This window comes from Rutidosis leptorrhynchoides, chromosome 1, assembly GCF_046630445.1.
Source record: "Rutidosis leptorrhynchoides isolate AG116_Rl617_1_P2 chromosome 1, CSIRO_AGI_Rlap_v1, whole genome shotgun sequence".
Lineage (NCBI taxonomy): Eukaryota > Viridiplantae > Streptophyta > Magnoliopsida > Asterales > Asteraceae > Rutidosis > Rutidosis leptorrhynchoides.
Genome location: NC_092333.1, coordinates 530851543 through 530879408, shown reverse-complemented (window position 1 = coordinate 530879408; position 27866 = coordinate 530851543). Strand labels below are relative to the sequence as shown.

The following is a 27866-nucleotide window of genomic DNA, read 5'->3' as shown; positions in this document are numbered from 1 at the left end:
CAAATTACCTTCTAGAAACATATGCTCTCAATTTCTAGTTGGATTTCATCTTTTAAACCATAAGAGATACTATACTATTAAAAGTGCATGCCAATAAAGTGTCAAAAAAACATTTAATTTATCAGATCTTTAGGCTTATGTAACCATTCAACACACATTCCAGGCATAAAAGTATCAGGATCAATACAACGAAACTACACTTATAATAAAAACTAGCAACATGAGAACTTTACCTGAGAACTCGTATGAACAACATCTTCAATTATCAACTCTGTTCAAGAAGAGCTCAAACTAGCTTGTGTCGAAAGGATTTGAACTACAACAATAAAATCTATCTAATATTAGCGTTTAATTGCTATATTTTAACAACAACGAAGATCTAATTTTGTAAAGAAAGAAGAAAACTTCAGTCAAATGATTAATTCAAAGCTAAATAAACATACTGCGCCTCGAACTGAATCAATGTAGAACTTCTGATTTAAATGTAGAAATTCTGATAACACAATAAAGTACATTAACATTTAAGTACCACATCAAGGAACTGTTGGAAATATGTTCTCGGGTTGGCTATGGTTCGACCGTGGTTTGACCGTGGTACATATATTCCGAAGATATGCCCATGACATTAAATAATAAAAGTCCATTTATCCTATTCGGTCACACACAAAGACCAATCGTAAATTGTTTGATATACCTTCTAATCGGAAATTAATTTATTAATCATTAGTTAATGGTTTAATAAATTAAGTAAGTTTTTTTTTATGTGTGTACATATACTTACAAATCTAAATATGTAGAGATTTGATTAGATTTTGCAAATCATATTTTATATAATATATAAGATTTGATTTGATATAAATAAGATTTGATTTGATTTATAAATCTTATTTTATATAAAGATTTGTACTATAATCATATTTTATATAATATATAAGATTTGATTTGATATAAATAAGATTTGATTTGAGTTGTAAATCTTATTTTATATAAAGATTTGATTTTGCAAATCTTTCAAAATCTTTCAAAATCTTTATATTTGTATTATATGTATTATTGTATCAATTTTAATTCTATATAATACCAAATCTTGGTATTGAAAAGATATAGAAACTTGAGATACAAAAACACACATACAAAATGATATTTCTCTTTCTCTTTTTCAAGTAACCAATATACTTGAGATCTATAATTGGGTTCGGTTTTGGTGGAAATAAGGAAAAAGAAAAGATCCGTTAAGTAGAAGGTATAGATTGAAACAAGGTTAGAACTTTGGGTGTCTACCGTTTAGAGGAACTCTTCTTTGGATTTTTCAGATTCGATCTTCAAAAGGCTACAAAGGTTGTATTCTAATCTTCTCTTGTTTAATTTCGTTAATTTTGTTTTGTTTGCTAAAGTTTTGTATAATGATCCGTGGAAGAGTATGATTTTGTAAAGTTTTAAAAATGCTTCCGCTCGCTTTGAATTTGTATCATACTCCAACAGTGGTATCCGAGCCATCTTGTACAAGTTTTAACAAACTTTTCTTATAATATTTAGTTTTGATGGATGTGTTGTGCATGATTCTTGGAGATGATCATGCATAACAAACATGCAAAACAAGTATCATAATTTATGTTTTATGTTTTCTACATACTAATTTGAATCTTGGATTTTGGCAAAATGTAAAATGGGTTAAATTCATTTTTTTCATTTAAGAAATTTTTTTCAGCCTGGACAGTCCGTATTTGATGGACTGTTTCGGGGCTTTAAACTCAATATTATTGTATGAGACCAATTGCATTTGAAAGCTAACTGAAAGAACTTAAATTTGAAAAAAAAAAATTCATCGAAAACGGATTAGAAATGAATAAGATATGACCATTTAAAGTTACATGTATGAATCTGCCAAAATCCGAAAATTTTAATGGTAACTTGCATGTTGACTATTAAAGATTCAATGTTTAGGAAAATAAAGTACATGAATTCTTTTCATGTTTTACATGAAATGAGAAAATTAAAATTATTAATTTTAGACTTTATGCTTTGGTAAGGTGAATAAATCTCCAACATGTTTTGATTTACTTAATATGTTTATTTGGATGGTTTTGGCATGAAAACCATACTTACAAAATATGAAGTGGGTTTACATACATATGTTATGTAAACAAGGATTGAATATTATAAGTGCCATTAAGTGTTGTTTAAATCAATTCTTATCGAAACATGTTATATGAAAATGGACGGTTGGCACTCCATTTGTTATGTATGTGATTGTTGTATGAAATCGGTAGTATTTGCCTCAATAAGACCCTTGTGTGGATGTTTGGTTGTATGATTTAATTTATTATTTATTCGGGATGAATGTAATAATTTATTAAACGACTTGCATGTCGTCTTTCTATTTATATTGTATTTGTAATAGTATAGAAAATAGAATAGTTATTTTGTAAGATAATGCAACCAAGATTGAAATCAAGAAGACGATGTTCACAAGGCGGCCCATCCGAGCATATAATGGAGATGGCGGTTTTAGTGGGAGCCAATTCTCACACAAGGTTATGTCCCTAGTTGACCATGTTTTTCCGTGTGTTGGCTCACCGGAAAAACGCATAGGACTCGAGGCATACTACCGATAATTGCGTGTCATGATTATTATTGTTTTATTATTTGTCTATGCCATGCTAGCTAGAAAATGTTTAAAAAAAAAAAAACAAAAGGGACAATAATCATATAAAACGGTTTGGTTAAAATTAGTTTAACAAACGCAATACGCAATACATAATTAGCAAATGTTTTAAAATGGTGTAAACTACTTTTGCTAAAAGAAAACAAAAACCCGTTTTAAATGTAAACTTTACGCTATCCATTAGTAGTACACACATCCGAACCTTCTACCTGTTAGAGTTCGCGATACCCGAGAGTCTTGGGCCGGACTTTAATTGGGTGTTGGGAAGGGTGAGGTGAATTTCGCGATACCCGAGAGTCTTGGGCCGGATTTCACGTGTATCTATCACGGACGGTTTACAATCTGAAATCGTGGTTTGCGGCAAACCCGCCACGAGGAAGGATTAGCGTAGAAGGGATTAAACATGCCAAGTGAAATAATTGATTATCACTAAATCCCGCAGAACCTAAGAATTTCATAATGGATGAAATTGGTAATATAGTTACCTACCTAAATAGCTTATGGTTGGCGATCCGCGGCGAACCCGTCGTTAACATAAGTGAAATATGGATCTTAGCCTTGTTAATTATAATTGTTTGAATATTAAACACACTTGGGTAATTATCTTAACAAGGTTTAAACATATCAAACTAACTAATACAACTTACTTTAAAAATAAAAATATGACAGATGTCTGCAACAAACACAAATCCTACTCCGTCATCAATCACTAATTTCTGCCTTAAAGGGCTCCTCGAAAAGGACAAGCTTACGGGTTTGAACTACATGGACTGGCTTCGCAACCTAAGAATTGCTCTTAGGATGGAAGGAAAGATCAGGGCTATTGAGGAACCCTTACCGGCAGAACCCGGATCGAGAGCTACTCAAGCGGCTAGGGACGAGTTTGAAAAACGGCGTTCCGAGTCTAATGAGGTAGCATGCTTGATGTTGGCGACCATGTCTCCAGAGCTCCAAAAGGGCATGGAGAGCTTAGGGTCATATGACATGCTTAACCAACTCAAGGACATGTTCCAACAACAAGCAAAGCAAGAAAGGTTTGACACCGTGAAAGCTCTCGTATCTTGCAAAATGGCAACGGGAAGTAGTGTTAGTGTCCATGTACTACAAATGAAAGGGTACATAGACCGGTTGGAGCGCCTTGGTTTTTCCATAAGTCAGGAGCTTGCAACGGATTTTATCCTGAACTCGCTGACTAGTGCATATGAAGGATTCATTATGAACTATAATATGAACAATATGGAGAAAACAATCATGGAGCTCCATGGCATGTTAAAAACCGCTGAGGCTAACATGGCCAAAGCTAAACTCGCAACTACCGTTCTAGCCATTCGTGAAGGTGGGATTAAGAAGAAGAAAAACAAAGCAAAGGGCAAGAACAAGGGCAAGGGTAAGGTTGGCACGTCCAACTTCAAACCTAAACCTAAGGGCATTGCTAACTCTTCAACTTCAAATATCCCGCAAACCAAGTCTCCTGAAGAAGCAATATGCTTTCATTGTGGGGATAAAGGACATTGGAGGCGCAATTGTACTAAGTACTTGAAGCAACTTAATGAACTACGGGCTAAGGGAGTTGCCGTACCTTCAGGTTTGTTCATGATTGAACTAAACAATACTACTATTTCTAATTCCTGGGTATTGTACACGGGATGTGGTACTCACATTTGTACAAATGTGCAGGGACTCACAAGAAGTAGGAAGCTGAAGACCGGGGAGCTTAATCTAATCATGGGGAATAAGAATGTTGCCTCTGTTGACATGATTGGAGAATACAAGCTTTCTTTTGATTCTGGTTTATGTATTGTTTTATCTAATGTTTGCTACAGTGCCGAAATGGCAAGAAACATTATATCTTTTGATGCTTTATTTAATGATGGTTTTAATTTTAGTTTTGATAATGGATCAATACTTGTTCACAAAAATGGGATGTTTTATTTCAAGGCTAGTCCTTGTAAAGGCATCTTAGAAACCACAGCAAAGCTAAATGATAGTTCAATCTACAATGTTGATTCATCCAAAGATGTTTTGGATAAAACGTATCTATGGCATTGTCGTTTAGGCCACATAAACAAGAAACGCATAGCCAAACTCCAGTCAGATGGAATTCTAGAATCATTTGATATAATATCGTATGATGAATGCGAATCTTGCTTATCAGGAAAAATGACAAAGGCACCTTTCACAGGAAGCTGTGAACGGGCAAAGGATCTGTTGGGGTTGGTACACACTGATGTGTGCGGTCCGTTCAGATCGCCTACTAGACACAAGGAACGATACTTCGTTACATTTACTGATGACTTCAGTAGATATGGCTATGTTTATTTAATTAAACAAAAGTCTGAAACTTTTGGAGTGTTCAAGGCATACCAAAACGAAGTAGAAAATCAACTGAACAAAAGAATTAAGATTCTCCGATCTAATAGAGGTGGTGAATATCTTAATGATGAATTTCGTGATCATCTACGGGGTTGTGGGATAATCTCACAATTAGCTCCTCCTAGAACACCACAGAATAATGGTGTGGCTGAAAGGAGGAATCGAACATTACTTGATATGGTTCGATCCATGATGAGCCGCACAATGCTTCCAATCAGTTTTTGGGGTTACGCCCTACAAACTGCCGCAAGGATCCTTAACCTCTTCCCAACCAAGAAAGTTTCCAAAACACCTTATGAGATATGGCATGGTAAAATTGTGTCTCTCTCATATCTAAGAATCTGGGGTTGTAAAGCTTACGTTCGTCGTGAAGCTCAAGATAAACTTGAACCCAGATCTGAAAAGTGTTTATTTGTTGGTTACCCGACTGATTCTTTTGAATATTTGTTTTACAACCCTACTGAGAACAAAGTCTTTGTGTCTCGAAGGGGAGTCTTCCTTGAAAAGGATCTCATATCGAAAGGAACCAGTGGGAGCAAAATTGACCTTGAAGAAATTCAAGAATCAACCGACATGGAAACCGATATTAGAACCGATTCTCCTCAAGAGGTCGACGAGCCTGCAATTGAAAGAGAAACTGACCTACAGCCACCACCCATACGTAGATCTGATAGAGTGCGTCGAACACCAAAGAAATATAGTTTACACATATTTGAGGGTGATGACGAAAATATAGATTCTGATGAACCTATTACCTATCAGGAAGCGATGACAGGCCCCGAGTCTGCCAAATGGAAGGAGGCTATGGACAACGAGATCCAATCCATGCATGATAATCAAGTCTGAATCTTGATTGATCATATACCAGGTATTAAAACTATTGGTTGTAAGTGGGTCTTCAAGAAGAAGACCGATATGGATGGAAATGTACACACATTCAAAGCCAGACTGGTGGCTAAGGGTTACACGCAACAATATGGTGTAGACTATGATGAAACTTTTTCACCAGTAGCTATGTTGAAATCCATTAGAATACTTCTTGCCATAGCTGCATTTTATGACTATGAGATATGGCAAATGGATGTAAAAACAGCTTTGCTTAATGGTAAACTAACAGAGGATGTGTTTATGACACAACCTGAGTGTTATGTACATCCTAAGTATCCTAATAGTGTGTGCAAGCTTCAAAGGTCCATTTATGGACTTAAACAAGCTTCTCGTACCTGGAATCTTTGCTTTAATGAGAAGATCAAAGAATTTGGTTTTATTAGAGGCGAAGATGAGCCATGTGTCTATGTTAGGTCTAGTGGGAGTGTTGTAGTCTTCCTTGTACTATATGTCGATGACATATTACTCATGGGAAACGATATCCCGACACTGAAAGATGTCAAAGCTTGGCTAGGGAAATGTTTCTCCATGAAAGACATAGGAGATGCATCATATATTTTGGGAATAAAGATCTATCGAGATAGGTCAAGGAGATTAATTGGGCTAAACCAAAGTGCATATATAGATAAGATACTGAAGAAATTCGGTATGCATAACTCTAAGAAAGGGTGCGTTCCTATGAACCCTGGAATGATATTGAGCAAGTCTCAATGTCCTAATTCTGACTTGGAGTCAGCTACCATGAGTCGTACTCCATATGCTTCAGCTATAGGATCGATCATGTATGCGATGATATGCACTAGGCCTGACGTGTCGTATGCACTAAGCATGACTAGTCGTTATCAGGCCAATCCTGGTGAAGCTCATTGGATAGCAGTCAAGAACATTCTAAAGTATCTTAGGAGGACCAAAGAGATGTTCTTGGTCTATGGTGGGAATGACGAGCTGAACATCAAAGGATACTCAGACGCTAGTTTCCAATCAGATAGAGATGATTGCTCTTCACAATCAGGATTTGTATTTATGTTGAACGGTGGAGCCGTCACATGGAGAAGTGGCAAGCAAAGTACTATTGCTGATTCTACGACAGAAGCCGAGTATATAGCGGTAAATGAAGCTGCTAAAGAGGCCATGTGGATAAAGAAATTCATCGGGGATCTAGGAGTGGTTCCTACAATCCATGATCCTGTTGAGATTTTCTGCGACAATGTGAGTGCGGTTGTCTTGGCTCAAGAACCGAGGTCACAAAAGCGCACACGGCATATACTCAGAAAGTACCATTACATCCGTCAACTTGTAGCAGAAAATGACATATTATTAAGTAGAGTAGACACGACTAAGAACTTGGCTGATCCTTCACCAAGCCTTTGCCACAGACTAAGCATGATGCTCATAGCATGTCTATTGGCATTCGTGTCATTGATGATAAAGTTTGATTGTATTTATTATGTTAAGTTTGAAACTTTAAACATTGGGCAATAATATATGTTGCAATTGATCTGATGATTAATATATTGAGATTATATTATACGCACGATGCGATCATTTCATTATATATTGCCATGTTTCATTTTGCATGTTTTAACTTCCAATGAATACTATTTCATAAACTTCCACAGTCGGTCATTCTCTAAGGAAGAGAGAATTGAATTAAGGCTGCTATGAAGTGTAGTAATATAGGCTTATATGAAACTGCATTCATGAGGAACTTGATAGTTGATTCAAGGTTCTGGAATGACCACACTTAGATGCTACTTCATGGTTTTAAGTCACAAGTAAGCTCTAAGATGGCAATATCATTTATCCTAGAGTGGATATGTATGAGGAATCCTGACACAAACTATATTCTACTTTGACCTGTATTTAACGCTGTGCGTAAATGCCAGTCATAAGGGTGCAGATCAGGTACAATATGGGATGTGGTGGATGTCTATACAGTTGAAGCAATTTGTTCCTTCTTCTCATAGCAAATTGAAGCGATATCTCTGGGCCTCTCGTTGATTTGTGCTGCATTAAATGCATGGCCATGCTATGACTGAATTGATGCAATAGCAGTCTATTTGATCACCACAAATCTCTATCGGGAAATATAATCTTGAACGATGATGATTGACACTTAACCATGTCACACATTGTAACGACCCGGATTTTTCCAATCGTTTTATACTTATGAGATTAATATTTACATAAATTAAACCTTACCAACATGATAAGCAATCCAAATTGTTGAGACTTGTGTTTTTGAAAAGAGTTTTACACAACGTTTGACCGTCCAATTTGACCGATGATATCACGAACTATATAACATACGATAATTATACGTTTGTGTATATATATGTATTTATATATATTTAACATGATCTAAGGATGGTTTAACATCTCATTGTGTACTAATGACAATGAGTTATAAGTATACTTTGAAACTACTAACTTAAGTTTTCAAAACGATAACTATACGTAACATTCTTTGATATATATACTTATAACCTATAATAATTATACATGTATTGTATATATAATGTATTTAATCACTTTTTAAGGACTTAAATACATAAAACAATATAAGTATATTCACAAAAGATAGCTATATTTGAATTCTCATTCCGTTTCCTCAAGATTTCTATACGTATATCTAGGGTATATGTACCCGTATCATACCCAGCTTCTATATGTATTTACTATTGGTATATACACATCAAATCAACATCCTAATCAACATTATTACTGCCCTAGATATGAGGTAACTAGGATTTGTCAAGTAGCATGAATAATTAGTAAGAAAACAAAATTAGCAATCCTTTTCTTTCTTTATAAACTAAAAACGTTTTTATGAATGAACACCATTTCTTCACTCCATTTTCTCATACCTACACCCTCATTTCTCTCTCAAAATACTCCTAACTTCATACTTGATCATCTCCAAGCATTTTCCCCATCATTTAGCTTCAATTACAAGCCTTAAACACCATAAGAAAACTCTTTCAAGAACATATCAAAATAACCACCCATTTGAAGAAGTATACTTCCAACCTTTTGATCTAACTCCACCACTCTTTGATTCCAAGATTTTTTCTTATCTCTTACAGTAACTTTGTCCAAGTAACTTGAGGTAGTAACCTTGTTCATAATCTTGTTCGATTCATAATTATATAGCTATCTTATTTTATGTTGTAAAATTTTAACAACAAGAACATAGTTTGAATGATTTCAAACTTGTTTGCAAACTAAATAGATCCTTCTAACTTAACTTTTAAAACACTTCAAGACCTGTATTATATCATAATGATATGCTAACTTAACAAGATATAACTTGGTTTTACAAAGAACACCTTAAAAACTGAATCTACGTCGTCGGAGTGCAACCGGGGGCTGTTTTGGGTTGGATAATTAAAAACCATCTTGAACTTTGAATTGGAAGTTTATATTCTGGAAAAATGATATTTCTTATGAATATGTTAATATATAAAAATCTCATGGTATAACTCAAAGTGTAAGTATTTTTGTAAAAATGATCATCTAGATGTTTTTACAACGGAAATGATCACTTTCATAAGTTTTATCAAAGTTTGACCTATAACCTGTGATTTCGAATACAAACTAAGGTATTTTCAGTTCATATTCTTAAAATTTGACTCGATCCAAGGAAGTGGCAAGTTGAACCAACAAAAACGGAGTTGTAATGAAGAAACTACGACTAAAACAAGATTGGGTATCCGAAGCTAGTTTAGCTACGAAAATATTTGGAGATAAAGTAAATTAATCATATCTTTTCTAATTAATATGATATTTTATATATAATTACTTATGATTTGATTTTACATATTTCAGGACCACCCGTAAACAACACGAGAAGATTAATCATAAGACCTCATGATTGTACGCAACACGTCATTTGACAACACGGTACTTTATGTACGCAACACGTCATTTGACAACATGGTACCATGGGTCGAGATTAATTCTGATCAATACGAATACGATGGGGTCTTTATTTATTTATTTTATTGAGCAACTAATTGTGGACCACTAATATCGGACTGCTAACTACGGACTAAGAAAATATTAAAAGTATTATAAGTATATATGTAACGATTAATTGAAAAGAAAATATGTTGATATATTATATATATGGTTAGGTTCGTGATATCTATCGGAGACCAAGTCGAGTTAAATACCTTCAAGGCAAAAGTGAGTATATAGTCCCACTTTTAAACTCTAAATATTTCGGGATGAGAATACGTGCATTTTATGATTTACGTTATGGACACAAGTGATTAAAAATATATATTCTACGTTGAGTTGTACCACTGGCATACTTCCCTGTAGCTTGGTAACTACTAATTACATGTGGTATTGTAAACGCGAATCCTGTTGATAGATCTATCGGGCCTGACAACCCCAACCGGACTGGACGACCAGTATTCAACGGTTGCACAGTACTTCGTTTTGGTGACTACACTTGGTACAGTGTAGTGAGATTTCATAATAAAGGGAATATGTGACGTTGATTAAATGTTAAGTATGGTTATCAAGTGCTCAACCACTTAGAATATTTTTATTAAAACGTTTATGTATATGAAATCTTATGGTCTATATTTATAACGCTGCTAGCATTAAACCTATATCTCACCAACTTTATGTTGATGTTTAAAGCATGTTTATTCTCAGGTTCCTAGAAGTCTTCCGCTATTTGAATATATGTTAGAGAAACCATGTGCATGGAGTCATACATGTTTTATTCGAGGAAGCATTGCATTCACAAAATCATCACCGTGTATTTATTTTGACTGCATTGTCAACGGAAGTATTCTTGTAAACTGTTATTTACGGTGATTGTCTATATGTAGAAATCATCAGATGTCGAAAACATTGAATTTTAAATATTCATTTATGGTATATCTTTTCAAAAGAATGCAATGTTTATAAAACGTATCATATAGAGATCAAATGCCTCGCGATGTAATCATATGTTATTGTATTCGTCCCTATGGATTGGGTCGGGTCATTTCATGTGGTATCAGAGCGGTGGTCTTAGCGAACCAGGTCTGCATTAGTGTGTCTAACTGATAAGTCGTTAGGTTGCATTAGTGAGTCTGGACTTCGACCGTATCTGCATGTCAAAATTTTGCTTATCATTTTGTGTCGAAAATCATCTACTTATCATCTGTAGGAAATTACCTGCTTATCATCTTAAGTCTAAACGCGTCTTACTGCATTCATTACATGAATGGTGTATAGACAAAATTCATATCTTAGCGTATTTGCTAATTCATATCTACGCGTATCTGTTACTGTAAACTTTGTCCGACATATTCCGTAAATCCCTCCGTAATCTATGAGATCTTTTGTTCTATATATGTGGATATTCTATATAATTATAATACCACCCGATAGCCGGAAAATCATTTCATATCGAAAAATCCTTTATTCAATCATACGAAATGGAATCATCACTAGTTGAAGTCCCTCGGATTCCGATATGGAATACCACTCAAGCTCCGAAAGAAGTGTGACCGGAATGGATCAACCAATCAGTCATCATCTATTTTGGATGGATTGGGGATGGGTTCGTAGCCTCCTCAATCATTGGAGACAAGAAGAAGGTGATCCCTTCCATCAACCAAATTGCCCTCTTGACGATGAACCTGAAGCACTTACCAGCGAACCTGTTCAAGAAACCATTTTCTCTCTCATTTCCAGAGTATCTCGTCACGATTATATACTACATCAAATTCTAGATTTTATTTATCCGCTCGTCCGAACCGACAATCACCCCGGTGTAATAGAAGAAGTCAACGAGCTTCGCACTCGGGTAGTGGCTTTGGAAAATACGGTACGAAGGTTACAAACACCATCAGCAGCATCAGCAGCATAACCAGTACCGTCAATAACATCAACATCGCAAGCCTCAATACCCTAAGCACCAGCAGCATCACCAGCATCAACGTTATCACCATCATCAACATCAACAGGATCATTACCACCACCAACAATCACATCCGCATCACACGCCTCAATATCACCATCCGTACCTCGGATATCAACGTCACACGCACCATAGATACCAAGAAGTACCAACAACAACAAACGATGAAGTATTGATTCATAACTTCATCGGAGAAACATTCTATGGTGATTATGTAATCTCTAAAGACATAGAGATTACCTATTTCTGCCTTAACCATAAATCAGATGAGTGGACAGAAATGATAAAAGGAAGAGTAGAAACCCCGACAAGAATGATGCGTAAGGTACAAGCTAGACTTGTTTTACCAACAGCAGCAGCAGTACCCTTAGCCTCACCAACACGGTCAGTGCTGTCAACATCGTTAGAATCATCAGCAACTTTAACATCACAAGCTCCACCAGTTCAAGAATCACCGTGGACATCATCAATAACGCGTATATTGCATCAACGAGTTATGAAGTATTAACTCATTCTTCTGAAGAATTTATATAAATATTTTATATATATGAATTCGGAAACCAAAATAAATCTTTTCGTACTAAGCTATTAAGTATGAATTGAAAAAGGGTAGATACTACTCGTTTAAATTCATACTACAAATATGCAATGATGTACGTCCTTCGTCAGCAACTTAATCATCGTTAACTACAATCCCTGTTTCAATTCAATGAATTTCGCTTTATAATAAACCAAGTGTATTATTCAATAATATGTTTGATTTTACACTTTCATCTTCAATGTACTCGAAGCTTACTGGGAAACAACATTCATATCTTGCGAAGTTAGCAAGAGTTCAATGAGTATCAACATGATTCACTAAAGAAATATATATAAGAATAAATAATGAAGTATTGATCCATAACTTGATTAATATTCTGTGAAGAATATGTGGTTCCTAATCGTTTTAGAGATTACTTATTCTAGCTCAAATCGAAAATCAAATGAGTCTAATATTATATTGACTTATTAAATTCATGATTACATATGAAGAAGATATATATGTACATATATTTTCATAAAGATTGTAATAAAATTCTCTGGTACAAAACATTACTTGTGAAATTTTTTTTAACGGGTAGGTAATACCCGAGAGATATATAAATTCACAATTAATATGATTATATTCTTCAACTCTGATTCAACAATCATCAACTATACTCACTACCTTCACAATAATATACATTCTTTCATAGAAATCAAAACAACTATTTTCATCCAAATTTGATTACGACAAAACGAAATCCAAGTCAAGACTTAACAGAAGACATCACTCTTAGGACTCTTACATCTTTCAAAACTATACTTTGACTTCAAAACTATGCTAGAACATCATTCGATTCTTGGAACCCAGAAAAATATTTGTATCATTCAAAGTCCTAAAACATCATATGTATATTAACAATTACAATCTATGATCAAACCCTTCGAAATTCCTGAAGACACTTCAAATAATGGACAATCGAGATGATGATCCAACCACACATTACCCGCAGTCTTGCACCTGAAAAGCTCTCGAAACCAAGGACATAATTTAACACGTATCCGCGTTAAATCTTTTAGCATTTATTAGCAAAAATAACTTTGCGATTCCTTTTGAAAATAGCAAATTTTGTCACAGTTTCAGCAAGTCAACCTCGACTTTCCATTCGAAGTAGCCTTATTATAACCTGTAATACATACGATTACCCTTTTGTTACCAGGGAACCTTTTATATTCCACGACATTATCAGCAGATGTACCAGCAACTCGTTACCCCTTTGGCGGAATCAACAATTGGTATTTTGAAATCTCGCAGCATTTCTATTTCGGCAGTTATATATATATATACAACGTCTATCCCCAAGAATTACATATTTCAAATGTGAAGTTTCTGAAAAATGCTCCAGTCTACGAATTAGTGCTATTAAGTTTTGGAAAAGACTGATAAAGTGGTAAAGACAGTAGACAACAATTACGGTCAGAAGTTTGACAATAAAGAATAATAGATTGGAAAAGCTCGAACCAAAAATTTGGCACTGGAAAACGGATTGAGCAAAGTATAAAGGAGGTCGTGGACAAATCACAATGACGAAATCTACCTTCAAAGGATTCAAATGATTCAGTGTCTGCTGAAACCGTTAGTAAAAACATTACTCCTTATTCTAAACCTTCACATACAGATTTTCCGCGTCATTCCCTGATCTTAGATATTCTAAGATATCATCGTATTTTTCATTATAAATATCTCCGATATTCTTGAAGATATATTCCCAACTATCCTCATCAAAAATCATTTATCTCTTCACAATATTTGCGTTACAACATAAAAGAAACTATGTTAATTTCTAAATTCTGAAAAATTCGAGTTTAAAATATGAATGTTTTGAAGTAGTGTTGGAAACTGAAGCATGAATTAGTATAATATAATGACACTTGATCAACGTGATTATATTATAGTAATTCATACTGAGTTTCTAAATGGAACATAATGATTCACAGATCATAACGTCATCAAGTGCCATGTTACACAACTCTTACATTCTACCCAATCTCCAAACATATTAAGAACATATCTCCTTGATAATTCTATCTTTTCGGACATTCTGGTAACTTACCAAATCAAGATCGTGCAATTACTATTTCCTTCTTAGAACATTAACTATGTTTATTTCAAAATCCATACCTGCGAATTCCGGACCATTATTCGCTTGACTCGAAGTCGGGAAGAGGAAACAGAAGTATGGAACTATTGAATATAAAAGAAAATATAAAGCTCGACAACAACAAATAAATTACAAACCGTGTATATCAATACGTATTGCAACGTAAAGGCACGGGAGAATTAACAATACTATAACCCCAAGGTAGTAGAAATAAATAAAATCCTCCGGAGGTAGATGAAAAAGAAGAATGAGAGAGATGAAAGTTAAGAGTATATCCAGGATCAGTATTGGATGAAGCATACTGATAAATGTTTTAAAGTATGAATTGAGGGAGGAAGAATAGAAGGTATGAGTTGTAAGGAAATGAAGGGAGGTGGATTTATAGTAAAAGATCCAACAGAGCAATCAAAATAGATGATCGCATTTAAAGCGGATTCTAATTTCCTTGATTATCGAAGAATCAAATCTCATCATGAAGATTTTACTCCAAATCTCTTGAACTTGGAAATCAATCATATCTACGTCAAAAGATATGACGAATCTATACCTACTCATTTCACCCTTTGGTGATAGCCTCACTCGTACTCTTCACAAAAATCAAATTGCTTTATCAATATTACTTGATGATAATAAAACTCTAATTTCCAACTCGTATACGTCATGAAAACATACTTATTGTCAGCCATGACCATCCCATTCAAATTTCGGGACGAAATTTATTTAACGGGTAGGTACTGTAACGACCCGGATTTTTCCAATTGTTTTATACTTATGAGATTAATATTTACATAAATTAAACCTTACCAACATGATAAGCAATCCAAATTGTTGAGACTTGTGTTTTTGAAAAGAGTTTTACACAACGTTTGACCGTCCAATTTGACCGATGATATCACGAACTATATAACATACGATAATTATACGTTTGTGTATATATATGTATTTATATATATTTAACATGATCTAAGGATGGTTTAACATCTCATTGTGTACTAATGACAATGAGTTATAAGTATACTTTGAAACTACTAACTTAAGTTTTCAAAACGATAACTATACGTAACATTCTTTGATATATATACTTATAACCTATAATGCTTATACATGTATTGTATATATAATGTATTTAATCACTTTTTAAGGACTTAAATACATAAAACAATATAAGTATATTCACAAAAGATAGCTATATTTGAATTCTCATTCCGTTTCCTCAAGATTTCTATACGTATATCTAGGGTATATATACCCGTATCATACCTAGCTTCTATATGTATTTACTATTGATATATACACACATCAAATCAACATCCTAATCAACATTATTACTGCCCTAGATATGAGGTAACTAGGATTTGTCAAGTAGCATGAATAATTAGTAAGAAAACAAAATTAGGAATCCTTTTCTTTCTTTATAAACTAAAAACGTTTTTATGAATGAACACCATTTCTTCACTCCATTTTCTCATACCTACACCCTCATTTCTCTCTCAAAATACTCCTAACTTCATACCTGATCATCTCCAAGCATTTTCCCCATCATTTAGCTTCAATTACAAGCCTTAAACACCATAAGAAAACTCTTTCAAGAACATATCAAAATAACCACCCATTTGAAGAAGTATACTTCCAACCTTTTGATCTAACTCCACCACTCTTTGATTCCAAGATTTTTTCTTATCTCTTACAGTAACTTTGTCCAAGTAACTTGAGGTAGTAACCTTGTTCATAATCTTGTTCGATTCATAATTATATAGCTATCTTATTTTATGTTGTAAAATTTTAACAACAAGAACATAGTTTGAATGATTTCAAACTTGTTTGCAAACTAAATAGATCCTTCTAACTTAACTTTTAAAACACTTCAAGACCTGTATTATATCATAATGATATGCTAACTTAACAAGATATAACTTGGTTTTACAAAGAACACCTTAAAAACTGAATCTACGTCGTCGGAGTGCAACCGGGGGCTGTTTTGGGTTGGATAATTAAAAACCATCTTGAACTTTGAATTGGAAGTTTATATTCTGGAAAAATGATATTTCTTATGAATATGTTAATATATAAAAATCTCATGGTATAACTCAAAGTGTAAGTATTTTTGTAAAAATGATCATCTAGATGTTTTTACAACGGAAATGATCACTTTCATAAGTTTTATCAAAGTTTGACCTATAACCTGTGATTTCGAATACAAACTAAGGTATTTTCAGTTCATATTCTTAAAATTTGACTCGATCCAAGGAAGTGGCAAGTTGAACCAACAAAAACGGAGTTGTAATGAAGAAACTACGACTAAAACAAGATTGGGTATCCGAAGCTAGGTTAGCTACGAAAATATTTGGAGATAAAGTAAATTAATCATATCTTTTCTAATTAATATGATATTTTATATATAATTACTTATGATTTGATTTTACATATTTCAGGACCACCCGTAAACAACACGAGAAGATAAGACCTCATGATTGTACGCAACACGTCATTTGACAACACGGTACTTTATGTACGCAACACGTCATTTGACAACATGGTACCATGGGTCGAGATTAATTCTGATCAATACGAATACGATGGGATCTTTATTTATTTATTTTATTGAGCAACTAATTGTGGACCACTAATATCGGACTGCTAACTACGGACTAAGAAAATATTAAAAGTATTATAAGTATATATGTAACGATTAATTGAAAAGAAAATATGTTGATATATTATATATATGGTTAGGTTCGTGATATCTATCGGAGACCAAGTCGAGTTAAATACCTTCAAGGCAAAAGTGTAGTCCCACTTTTAAACTCTAAATATTTCGGGATGAGAATACATGCATTTTATGATTTACGTTATGGACACAAGTGATTAAAAATATATATTCTACGTTGAGTTGTACCACTGGCATACTTCCCTGTAGCTTGGTAACTACTAATTACATGTGGTATTGTAAACGCGAATCCTGTTGATAGATCTATCGGGCCTGACAACCCCAACCGGACTGGACGACCAGTATTCAACGGTTGCACAGTACTTCGTTTTGGTGACTACACTTGGTACAGTGTAGTGAGATTTCATAATAAAGGGAATATGCGACGTTGATTAAATGTTAAGTATGGTTATCAAGTGCTCAACCACTTAGAATATTTTTATTAAAACGTTTATGTATATGAAATCTTGTGGTCTATATTTATAACGCTGCTAGCATTAAACCTATATCTCACCAACTTTATGTTGACGTTTAAAGCATGTTTATTCTCAGGTTCCTAGAAGTCTTCCGCTATTTGAATATATGTTAGAGAAACCATGTGCATGGAGTCATACATGTTTTATTCGAGGAAGCATTGCATTCACAAAATCATCACCGTGTATTTATTTTGACTGCATTGTCAACGGAAGTATTCTTGTAAACTGTTATTTACGGTGATTGTCTATATGTAGCAATCATCAGATGTCGAAAACATTGAATTTTAAATATTCATTTATGGTATATCTTTTCAAAAGAATGCAATGTTTATAAAACGTATCATATAGAGGTCAAATGCCTCGCGATGTAATCATATGTTATTGTATTCGTCCCTATGGATTGGGTCGGGTCATTTCACACGTTCATAAAGATATCTAGAACAAAAGGATGATTGATATAAATAAAAATATAGGAGTGTAACGTAGCAGACTAGTTGTTACACATGGTGTGTCTTTAAGACTAGCCAATATTATTAATGTCAGTGCAAGTGGGAGTCTGTTGGAAATATGTTCTCGGGTTGGCTATGGTTCGACCGTGGTTTGACCGTGGTACATATATTCCGAAGATATGCCCATGACATTAAATAATAAAAGTCCATTTATCCTATTCGGTCACACACAAAGGCCAATCGTAAATTGTTTGATATACCTTCTAATCGGAAATTAATTTATTAATCATTAGTTAATGGTTTAATAAATTAAGTAAGTTTTTTTTTATGTGTGTACATATACTTACAAATCTAAATATGTAGAGATTTGATTAGATTTTGCAAATCATATTTTATATAATATATAAGATTTGATTTGATATAAATAAGATTTGATTTGATTTATAAATCTTATTTTATATAAAGATTTGTACTATAATCATATTTTATATAATATATAAGATTTGATTTGATATAAATAAGATTTGATTTGAGTTGTAAATCTTATTTTATATAAAGATTTGATTTTGCAAATCTTTCAAAATCTTTCAAAATCTTTATATTTGTATTATATGTATTATTGTATCAATTTTAATTCTATATAATACCAAATCTTGGTATTGAAAAGATATAGAAACTTGAAATACAAAAACACACATACAAAATGATATTTCTCTTTCTCTTTTTCAAGTAACCAAAATACTTGAGATCTATAATTGGGTTCGGTTTTGGTGGAAATAAGGAAAAAGAAAAGATCCGTTAAGTAGAAGGTATAGATTGAAACAAGGTTGGAACTTTGGGTGTCTACCGTTTAGAGGAACTATTCTTTGGATTTTTCAGATTGATCTTCAAAAGGCTACAAAGGTTGTATTCTAATCTTCTCTTGTTTAATTTCGTTAATTTTGTTTTGTTTGCTAAAGTTTTGTACAATGATCCGTGGAAGAGTATGATTTTGTAAAGTTTTAAAAATGCTTCCGCTCGTTTTGAATTTGTATCATACTCCAACAGGAACTGTTAAGCAACTTGAAGGATAAACATCAAAGAGGGACAAAAATAACCTGACCTTATGAGAAACTAGCATACATATCAACCATTCTGATACATCTTTCAAGTCACTCGTTGAAGAAACAAATGTTTCAACTTTCATCGATATTAGTAGCTACATAAAGGACTTGATTATGACATTTTCCTTGAGGTAAGCATAACTTCATCCGTCAAATTTGTAGGATTAATGTGCAAGGTACAACATATAACTATATGGCCAACATTATTTGAGCCTTCGGGGTCACACACATATACACCGAGACGTCAAATAAAATATATATATATGATGTATATATATTACTCAAGTAACAAAATAGTAAATCGAAATTAATTCATTTACTATTCATATGAATAGTAAATGAATCGAAATTAATTAATTTACTATTCACATGAAAGCAACATGATAGAAATTATTAATTATAAGTTACATAACATACCCCTAAAGTATTTGAGAAATACGACTTTTTAAATATATAAGATTTCAAAATCAACTTGTCCGTATCTTTAAAAACGCGGTTTACTTTGGCTATATATTACAATGAAAGAAACACAATTGTAAATATATATATCATTCTATTATCACACATAAACCGAGAGAAAAACATCCTTTTGTTTTCTCTTTACCAAATCTTGAATACAGAGTATTATCATTTTAATTAATCAAGGGTTGATTAATTTGTTACTTGGGTTTGGACTAGCATCCATTGACGGTCGTTTGAAGTGTAGTGTGGACTATCCAAAGAGACGGTCATACTTTTTGATCGTAGGTTTCTCTCCGTTCATCAGTTTCTTCAAGAAAGGTATATCGTTTACTCACTTTGTGAATTACATATTTTGACAATTATTATGGTGTAACTGGATCTTTGGAACCGATTAATCGTGTGCATGTTTCATTAAATAAGTGAAAATTTAATTTTGTTAAATTTAGTTCATAAAATAATAAAAGATTATTATTTTAACTATCCACTGCGTTAATCTGTTTTGGTAAAAATACACACGATTTTCCATCAGTGGTATCCGAGCCGCTTTTACACCATCTTAATTGTCGTGTGACTATTCTTTAGATTTAGCTTTGTGGTATATTGGTGAAAGTCGAAATCTTTTTGGTTTTTAAAGTCAACTCGGTTGATCTAGACTTAACCTCATGACGCACAAATATGATTGAAAGAATATCACTATTTTAAATTGTAGATTTAATTGTTATGGCTTGAATATTTATTATAATTGTTGATTGTTTTATTCCATGGTTATACACATGCATTGTAGCCATGGACAAGCCATATTTAAGTTTTAATAATGTAGTTATTAAAATTGTGATTGCACACATAGCCCATAATGCCCCGACCTATGTATGATTGTTGTGATTGTCGATTACAGCAATATTATGTTATGTTGATTATTTATTAGGAAGGTCATTTTGAATCCAAAGTTGTATTATATTTATTTTCCATTTTCATAGTATTGTATTTAAGTTTATTTCAATTTGTAAAAGTACTAGTTTAGTTGTATTTTCAAATTTAAATAAATGTAACAACTACAACGATCGCAACATCAATCGCAACTACAACAAACGGCACAACAACAACAACAACTACAACAATCATCCCAACAACAATAACAACCGCAACAACAACAATCAGAAGCAGCTATGCCAAAGGTGTGAAAAGTATCACTCGGGGTTCTGCACCAAATTTTGCAACAAGTGTAAAAGAAATGGTCATAGCGCGGCGAAGTGTGAGGTCTACGGACCAGGGGTTAACAGAACGAAAGGAACAAATGGTGTCGGAACGAGTAATGGAGGAGCAAGTAGTGTCGGAGCAAGTTATGCCAATGTAGTTTGTTATAAATGTGGAATACCGGGCCACATTATTAGAAATTGCCCGAAGCAGAAGAACACGAATGGACAAGGCCGCGGAAGAGTTTTCAATATTAATGCGGCAGAGGCACAGGAAGACCCGGAGCTTGTTACGGGTACGTTTCTTATTGACAATAAATCTGCTTACATTTTATTTGATTCGGGTGCGGATAGAAGCTATATGAGTAGAGATTTTTGTGCTAAATTAAGTTGTCCATTGACGCCGTTGGATAGTAAATTTTTACTCGAATTAGAAAACGGTAAATTAATTTCAGCAGATTATATATGCCGGAATCGAGAAATTAAACTGGGTAGCGAAATATTTAAGATTGATTTGATACCAGTAGAGTTAGGGAGTTTTGATGTAATAATTGGCATGAACTGGCTGAAGGAGATGAAAGCAGAGATCGTATGTTACAAAAATGCAATTCGCATTGTACGAGAAGAAGGAGAACCCTTAATGGTGTATGGAGAAAAGGGCAACACGAAGCTACATCTTATTAGTAATTTGAAGGCACAAAAACTAATAAGAAAAGGTTGTTATGCTGTTCTAGCACACGTCGAGAAAGTACAAACTGAAGAAAAGAGCATCAATGATGTTCCCATCGCAAAAGAATTTCCCGATGTATTTCCGAAAGAATTACTGGGACTACCTCCACATCGATCTGTTGAATTTCAAATAGATCTTGTACCAGGAGCTGCACCAATAGCTCGTGCTCCTTACAGACTCGCACCCAGCGAGATGAAAGAACTGCAAAGCCAACTGCAAGAACTATTAGAACGTGGTTTCATTCGACCAAGCACATCACCATGGGGAGCTCCTGTTTTGTTTGTCAAGAAGAAGGATGGTACATTTAGGTTGTGTATTGACTACAGAGAGTTGAATAAACTTACCATCAAAAACCGTTATCCACTGCCGAGAATTGACGACTTATTTGATCAACTACAAGGCTCGTCGGTTTATTCAAAAATCAATTTACGTTCTGGATATCATCAAATGCGAATAAAGGAGGATGATATTCCAAAAACTGCTTTTAGGACGCGTTATGGTCATTACGAGTTTATGGTTATGCCGTTTGGATTGACTAACGCACCAGCTGTGTTCATGGACCTTATGAACCGAGTGTGTGGGCCATATCTTGACAAGTTTGTCATTGTTTTCATCGATGACATACTTATTTACTCAAAGAATGATCAAGAGCACGAAGAACATTTGAGAAAAGTGCTAGAAGTATTGAGGAAAGAAAAACTGTACGCTAAGTTTTCAAAGTGTGCATTTTGGTTGGAAGAAGTTCAATTCCTCGGTCACATAGTGAACAAAGAAGGTATCCAGGTGGACCCGGCAAAGATCGAAACCGTTGAAAAGTGGGAAACCCCAAAAACTCCGAAGCATATACGTTAATTTTTAGGATTGGCTGGTTACTACAGAAGATTATCCAAGATTTCTCCAAAATAGCAAAACCCTTGACTGCATTAACGCATAAAGGGAAGAAATTTGAATGGAAGGATGAACAAGAGAAGGCATTTCAGTTATTGAAGAAAAAGCTAACTACGGCACCTATATTGTCATTGCCTGAAGGGAATGATGATTTTGTGATTTATTGTGACGCATCAAAGCAAGGTCTCAGTTGTGTATTAATGCAACGAACGAAGGTGATTGCTTATGCGTCTAGACAATTAAAGATTCACGAGCAAAATTATACAACTCACGATTTGGAATTGGGCGCTGTTGTTTTTGCATTAAAGACTTGGAGGCATTATTTATATGAGGTCAAAAGTATTATATATACCGATCATAAAAGTCTCCAACATATATTTAATCAGAAGCAACTGAATATGAGACAACGCAGGTGGATTGAACTGTTGAATGAGTATGATTTTGAGATTCGATACCACCCGGGGAAGGCGAATGTGGTAGCCGACGCTTTGAGTAGAAAGGACAGAGAACCTATACGGGTAAAAGCTATGAATATAATTATTCGTACTAACCTTACTACTCAAATAAAGGAGGCGCAACAAGGGGTTGTAAAAGAAGGAAAGTTGAAGAATGAGATACCCAAAGGATCAGAGAAACATATTAATATTCGGGAAGACGGAACCCGATATAGGGCTGATAGAATTTGGGTACCAAGGTTTGGAGATGTGAGAGAAATGGTACTTAAAGAAGCACATAAAACCAGATATTCAAAACATCCCGGAGTGGGAAAGATGTATAAAGATCTCAAGAAACACTTTTGGTGGCCGGGTATGAAAGCCGATATTGCTAAATATGTAGGAGACTGTTTGACGTGTTCTAAGGTCAAAGCTGAACATCGGAAACCATCAGGTCTACTACAACAACCTGAAATCCCGGAATGGAAATGGGAAAACATTACCATGGATTTCATTACTAAATTGTTAAGGACTGCAAGTGGTTATGATACTATTTGGGTAATAGTTGATCATCTCACCAAGTCAGCACACTTCCTGCCAATGAGAGAAGATGACAAAATGGAGAAGTTGGCGCGATTGTATTTGAAGGAGGTTGTCTCCAGACATGGAATACCCGTCTCTATTATCTCTGATAGGGATGGTAGATTTGTTTCAAGGTTCTGACAGACATTGCAATAAGCATTGGGGACTCGTCTAGACATGAGTACTGCCTATCATCCACAAACTGATGGGTAGAGCGAAAGGACGATACAAACACTTGAAGACATGCTACGAGCATGTGTTATTGATTTCGGAAACAGTTGGGATCGACACCTACCGTTAGCAGAATTTTCCTACAACAACAGTTATCATTCTAGTATTGAGATAGCGCCGTTTAAGGCACTTTATGGTAGAAAGTGCAGGTCTCCGATTTGTTGGAATGAAGTGGGGGATAGACAGATTACGGGTTCGGAGATAATACCAGAAACTACCGAGAAAATCATCCAAATTCAACAACGATTGAAAACCGCCCAGAGTCGACAAAAGAGCTACGCGGACAGTAAAAGAAAAGATATAGAGTTTGAAATTGGAGAAATGATCATGCTTAAGGTTTCACCTTGGAAAGGCGTTGTTCGATTTGGTAAACGGGGGAAACTAAATCCAAGGTACATTGGACCATTCAAGATTATAGATCGTGTCGGACCAGTAGCTTACCAACTGGAGCTACCTCAACAACTCGCGGCTGTACATAACACTTTCCACTTCTCGAATTTGAAGAAATATTTTGCTAAAGAAGATCTCACTATTCCGTTGGACGAAATCCAAATCAATGAAAAACTTCAGTTCATTGAAGAACCCGTCGAAATAATGGATCGTGAGGTTAAGAGACTTAAGCAAAACAAGATACCGATTGTTAAGGTTCGATGGAATGCTCGTAGAGGACCCGAGTTCACCTGGGAGCATGAAGATCAGATGAAGAAGAAATACCCGCATCTATTTCCAGAAGATTCGTCAACACCTTCAACAGCTTAAAATTTCGGGTCGAAATTTATTTAACGGGTAGGTACTGTAGTGACCCGAACTTTTCCATGTTTATATATATTAATTGAGATTGATATTTACATGACTAAATGTTTTCAATGTGTTAAGCAATCAAACTTGTTAAGACTTGATTAATTGAAATAGGTTTCATATAGACAATTGACCACCCAAGTTGACCGGTGATTCACGAACGTTAAAACTTGTAAAAACTATACGATGACATATATATGGTTATATATATAGTTAACATGATTTTATTATAAGTAAGTATCTCATTAGATATTTTAACAATGAGTTATATACATAAAAATGAGACTATTAAATTAAGAAACTCGAAAACGATATATATAACGATTATCGTTATAACAACGTCTTACTAGGTACATATGAATCTTATTAAGATATTGATACACTTGGTTAATTATGTTAAATGATAAGTAAATATATCATTAAGTGTATTAACAATGAACTACATATGTAAAAATAAGACTACTAACTTAATGATTTCGAAACGAGACATATATGTAACGATTATCGTTGTAACGACATTTAAATGTATATATATCATACTAAGATATATTATATATCATAATATCATGATAATGTAACAATTTAACATCTCATTTGATATAATAAACAATGAGTTAACAACATTTAACAAGATCGTTAACCTAAAGGTTTCAAAACAACATTTACATGTAACGACTAACGATGACTTAACGACTCAGTTAAAATGTATATACATGTAGTGTTTTTAATATGTATTCATACACTTTTGAAAGACTTCAAGACACTTATCAAAATACTTCTACTTAACAAAAATGCTTACAATTACATCCTCGTTCAGTTTCATCAACAATTCTACTCGTATGCACCCGTATTCGTACTCGTACAATACACAGCTTTTAGATGTATGTACTATTGGTATATACACTCCAATGATCAGCTTTTAGTAGCCCATGTGAGTCACCTAACACATGTGGGAACCATCATTTGGCAACTAGCATGAAATATCTCATAAAATTACAAAAATATGAGTAATCATTCATGACTTATTTACATGAAAACAAAATTACATATCCTTTATATCTAATCCATATACCAACGACCAAAAACACCTACAAACACTTTCATTCTTCAATTTTCTTCATCTAATTGATCTCTCTCAAGTTCCGTCTTCAAGTTCTAAGTGTTCTTCATAAATTCCATAAGTATAGTTTCATAAAAATCAAGAATACTTCCAAGTTTGCAAGTCTACTTCCAAGCTTTCTAATCCATTCCAAGTAATCATCTAAGATCAAGGAACCTTTGTTATTTACAGTAGTTTATCTTTCTAATTCAAGGTAATATTCATATTCAAACTTTGATTCAATTTCTACAACTATAACAATCTTATTTCGAGTGAAAATCTTACTTGAACTGTTTTCGTGTCATGATTCTGTTTCAAGAACTTTCAAGCCATCCAAGGATTCTTTGAAGCTAGATCCATTTTTATCCTTTCCTGTAGTTTTATCCAGAAAACTTGAGGTAGTAATGATGTTCATAACATCATTCGATTGATACATATAAAGCTATCTTATTCGAAGGTTTAAACTTGTAATCACTAGAACATAGTTTAGATAATTCTAAACTTGTTCGCAAACAAAAGTTAATCCTTCTAACTTGACTTTTAAAATCAACTAAATATATGTTCTATATCTATATGATATGCTAACTTAATGATTTAAAACCTGGAAACACGATGAACACCATAAAATCGGATATACGCCGTCGTAGTGAAACCGGTGGCTGTTTTGGTTTGGATAATTAAAAACTATGATCAACTTTGATTTAAAAGTTGTTCTTCTGGGAAAATGATTTTTCATATGAACATGAAACTATATCCAAAAATCAAGGTTAAACTCAAAGTGGAAGTATGTTTTCTAAAATGGTCATCTAGACGTCGTTCTTTCGACTAAAATGACTACCTTTACAAAAACGACTTGTAACTTATATTTCCGACTATAAACCTATACTTTTTCTATTTAGATTCATAAAATAGAGTTCAATATGAAACCATAGTAATTTGATTCACTCAAAACGGATTTAAAATGAAGAAGTTATGGGTAAAACAAGATTAGATATTTTTGATCTTTTTAGCTACGGGAAATGTTTAACAAATCTATACAAATCATATTCTAGCTAAATTATATTGTATTATACATGTATTCTAATATATTATGTAATCTTGGGATACCATAGACACGTATACAAATGTTTTGACATATCATATCGACCCATGTATATATATTATTTGGAACAACCATATACACTCTATATGCAGTAATGTTGGAGTTAGCTATACAGGGTTGAGGTTGATTCCCAAAATATATATACTTTGAGTTGTGATCTAGTCTGAGACGTGTATACACTGGGTCGTGAATTGATTCAAGATAATATACATCGATTTATTTCTGTACATCTAACTGTGGACAACTAGTTGTAGGTTACTAACGAGGACAGCTGACTTAATACACTCAAATCTTTAAAACATAATAAAAATGGTTGTAATTATATTTTGATCATACTTTGATATATATGTACATATTTGTATAGGTTCGTGAATCGATCCGTGGCCAAGTCTTATTTCCGAGGAAGGAAATATCTGTGAAAGTGAGTTATAGTCCCACTTTTAAAATCTAATATTTTTGGGATGAGAATACATGCAGGTTTTATAAATGATTTACAAAATAGACACAAGTACGTGAAACTTCATTCTATGGTTGAATTATCGAAATCGAATATGCCCCTTTTTATTAAGTCTGGTAATCTAAGAATTAGGGAACAGACACCCTAATTGACGCGAATCCTAAAGATAGATCTATTGGGCCTAACAAACCCCATCCAAAGTACCGGATGCTTTAGTACTTCGAAATTTATATCATATCCGAAGGGTGTCCCGGAATGATGGGGATATTCTTATATATGCATCTTGTTAATGTCGGTTACCAGGTGTTCACCATATGAATGATTTTTATCTCTATGTATGGGATGTGTATTGAAATATGAAATCTTGTGATCTATTGTTACGATTTGATATATATAGGTTAAACCTATAACTCACCAACATTTTTGTTGACGTTTAAAGCATGTTTATTCTCAGGTGAATATTAAGAGCTTCCGCTGTTGCATACTAAAATAAGGACAAGATTTGGAGTCCATGTTTGTATGATATTGTGTAAAAACTGCATTCAAGAAACATATGTCGATGTAATATATTTCTATTGTAAACCATTATGTAATGGTCGTGTGTAAACAATATATTTTA

General features: G+C 33.8%; 1 long non-coding RNA gene across 1 annotated transcript in view; it reads right to left on the bottom strand.

Annotated features, from left to right (window-relative positions):
* Positions 1–231: 231 nt before the first annotated feature.
* Positions 232–27866, bottom strand: part of LOC139877477 (uncharacterized) — a 46703-nt gene continuing 19068 nt past the window's right edge. Inside the window, exon 4 of the long non-coding RNA XR_011768626.1 lies at positions 232–316. This is a non-coding gene — a long non-coding RNA (uncharacterized lncRNA). The remainder of the gene's footprint in view (positions 317–27866) is intronic.